We start from the raw sequence: 3,641 nt of genomic DNA, 5'->3' as shown, positions 1-3,641 counted from the left end.
GATTGTTGATCATTCATAAATTAATTATCACAATTTTTTGAGTTGGTTTCATGGTCTCTGGAAAATTATCTTAATTCACCATTATGACGCATTAAATATGCTAAGTCACCCCAACGACCAAGTTTCCCTTTGTTGTAAAGCTGTGGTATGTTGTCCAATTAGAATACTTTTGTATCCCCTCCATAACTTCATTGTCCGAAAGAACGTCAAAATTTCCAAATTTGACCTTCTCTTTATTCCAAATACAAGAAATTAGAAAGAAATAAATAAATAAAATAATTAACTGACCAACATGGTATTGTTTGCGTCTTGGTCTTTAGCCGTCTTGACAAATTGTACGTTGGTGTGTAACGCAGTTTCTAATCGTAGGTTAGTAAGACTTTTCTTTTAAGTCTAAAGTCGTTCTAAATATGAACCACACAATTCGACAGATATAATGCTATATAAGTCCATGCAACCACACTTAGGTTGAGTGTTAGATTAGTCTCAAGAAGCGAGATGGGAATTATTTCAAACAGGATTTCTAGGGAGGAGCTCCGCCCAGGAGATCACATCTATGCTTATAGACACTGGCATACATATTCCCACCATGGTGAGTATATATATGTGTGTATGTATAGGATAAGCTTTTGTTGAGGGATTTATTAAATAAACTTATTTGAGGGATACTCTTGTTGTAGATATTCATTCAAAGATCATCTCTGCAAAAAAAATCATTTGAATCCGATATCATTTGACCACTCAATTGAGTTATTGAAATGTTAGTACTTTCTTGAAGTACCGTGTTCATTGATTTTGTATAACACAATTAGATGTCTAAACAGTTTCTGATTTATCTAATTTTTTGTAAGGATGATCTATGAATGAAGACCTAAAAAATAGATGGTTTGGATCATTAGAAAAAAAAAATTGTAGGGGACCATAGATAGTTTCCCTCAAATAAAATTATTTGAAAAATCCCTCAATAAAAAGGATATATATGTGCGTGTGTGTGTGTGTGTGTTTTCTAAAAGTCATATTTTTATTTGTTACCGATCAGATGGATAGTTATTTACAGAAAATTATATATAAATTGTATTTATAAGATTATATAATATAGCATGTGGATGGTGCTATGCATGCACGCAGGCAGAGGCGGACCTACAGAGGCGCAAGGAGGTGCATATGCACCTCCTCTCCGGAAAGAGCTATGGAGGTTGTGGAATTTGCCCCTCAGCTCTGCCATAGAAGTGCCCACAATCTGCTTGAAGAAATGCCTCTGTGAAATTGCTTTTTGTTTGCTGTGGTGTTGTGTTGTTGCTGCACAAAGACACCATATGCATTTTTTTAAAGTCCCTGGCCAAAACGACTCGTTTTGGACCAAGGCAATGAAAAAAAATAAGGATAAGGCCTTATATCCTGTGGATAAAAACCCAATGCCAAAGTACAATATTATTAATAATTTAATATAAAGAGAGTCCTAAATTGAATTGAAGAAGCCAACAGACCCAAATCTCAAGGTCTGTGTTTTTTTTTCTCTCCTTTTAATATTTTTTTCTTCTGATTTTTTATTTCTATTTTTTTATAATATGTTTTTTTTATAATATATATATATTTTTTTTATGTGGCTCTCTCTGTATTTTTTTAATTATAAAGTTACGAAACATTACTAGTAATCTTCAATCGAATATTGCCCCTTCTATGAGAAATTCTTGGGTCTGCCATTGCACGCAGGTATATATGTTGGGGATGGTTTGGTGATTCATTTCAATGCAACAAAAGATCCAAATGATCCAAAAATTAGTAGCTCATCGAGAGAGTCTCCATGTGGAAAGTGCGGGCATGACCCAAACACGAAACGGGAGTGCTGAGAACTGCATCGATTGCTTCCTAAAAGACCACCACCTGCTTCTCTTCGAATACGGGGTCTCTCCACTCCACTTCAAATTCAAACAGAAAGGAACTTGTAGTACTGAGTGTTGCTATTCAAATGAGGAAACTGTAGATCTTGCCACCAAGATTTTCAACGAAGATGAGGTTCACGGGAAGGGGTTTGGTGACTATGACGTGCTTGATAACAACTGCGAAAACTTTGCCGTTATTGCAAACAGTAAGCGCGTGAGCGAGCAGGCTCTCAAGGCAATGGGTATTGCAGCTATTTCCTTAAAACCGATACTCCATCCTCATCTACTTCCAAGACTGCCATGGTTCTTTCTCTTTTTTCTTCCAAGTCGTCTTAGTGATTCTCTATGTTATGTTGTGAAAATTGTTGTTTGATTGTGTGCTCAAAATAGTTTCTTGTATTTTCTATGCAATTAATTAATTACAATTGTACTTGTGCACTTTATGTTTTGAAAGCATCTTAGGTATGGTATAGTATAATGTCATTAAGTATCTTTATATATATATATATATATATATATGCTAAACTCACACACAATATGGATGCTAAGACTTGAATATAGGAGCTTGCATGAGGGAGCAATTACTCCAAACCACTACAGTCTACACTAATGGGTCATTTGCATGTCAATTTTAATTTCCCTCACTTGTTGATGAAGAAATCGTCATCAAATGTGCCATTCTCTTTAGTATATATAAACTATGGGTAATGCTAGGTTTACCACACTGAGTTTTTTGGTTGAAAGGTCCATGAACTTTGACCTGATTCGCATTTTGGTCCCTCAATTTCCAAAATCATTTCCTTGGTCCTTTAACTTCAGTTTCGTTGGACAAATGGTCCCACCGTTAGTTCTAACAATTTTTCGTTAAATTTAAGGGTAAATGGGTTTTTTCAGGTTGGTTTTATTCCCTTCCCCCAATTGTGAAACTCATCTTCCCTCCAAAACAACAGCCCTAAAAAGACCCTAAATTGCAATCCCCTTCCTCTTTATAAGCTGGTGCTTATCATATTGGTTGAGTAAATGTTAAAATCATCAATTTTGGAAACTTTGAGAGCATATTAGTTGGAATAACGGAAAGTGATATATCTCAAACATTAAGGCAATGAAATGCACACATGAAATAGTAGAGCAACCTTCAATGATATGCAAATGAATCAAACTTGCATTCACTACAATTTCAAATGTTCATAGATAGAGCCTTTTCTACAAAAGTGAAATCATATGACATGTTTAATACATCCCCAAAATATGACAAAGATGGTTCAATCATAGAAGGCATCCCAAAGTGCAAAAGACACTTAATCTTTTTCCTAAGAATCCAGAGTAGTCACAACATAGTTCAATCATGGATGAACCCAAAACAATTACAAAACACCTTTCATATGGTAGTCCTCTTCCTCTCATTGGAAAATTGTTTGATGGCTATGAACTAATCTGCTTTCCAAGCTTCCAAAATTGACGATTTCAACATTTACTCTACCAATATGAGAAACACCAGCTTATAAAGAGGAAGGGGATTGGAATTTAGGGTTCTTTATGGTTGTTGTTTCACAGAGAAGGTGAATTTCACAATGGGGGAAATAAAACCAACCTGATAAGACCTATTTACTCCTAAATTTAATGAAAAAATTTAGAATACTGACAGTGGGACCATTTGTCCTAACGAGACTGAAGTTAAAGGACCACATGAACGATTTTGGAAATGGAAGGACCAAAATGTGAACTAGGTAAAAGTTCACGGACCATTCAACCTAAAAA

At 35.1% G+C, this 3,641-nt stretch overlaps 1 pseudogene across 1 annotated transcript; it reads left to right on the top strand.

Moving 5' to 3' along the window:
- The first annotated feature begins 485 nt into the window (after positions 1 to 485).
- On the top strand, positions 486 to 2,256 carry LOC103332368 (protein LEAD-SENSITIVE 1-like; annotated as a pseudogene). Its single transcript, XR_016124676.1, has 2 exons — positions 486 to 592; positions 1,714 to 2,256. The product of XR_016124676.1 is annotated as a protein LEAD-SENSITIVE 1-like (transcript).
- The last annotated feature ends 1,385 nt before the right edge of the window (positions 2,257 to 3,641 follow it).

The sequence above is a fragment of the Prunus mume genome, linkage group LG1 (genome assembly GCF_029339155.1).
Source record: "Prunus mume cultivar Tortuosa linkage group LG1, ASM2933915v1, whole genome shotgun sequence".
In the NCBI taxonomy this organism is placed as follows: domain Eukaryota; kingdom Viridiplantae; phylum Streptophyta; class Magnoliopsida; order Rosales; family Rosaceae; genus Prunus; species Prunus mume.
Note: the sequence above shows the minus strand (reverse complement) of the source record. Positions and strands in the feature narration are given on the sequence as shown.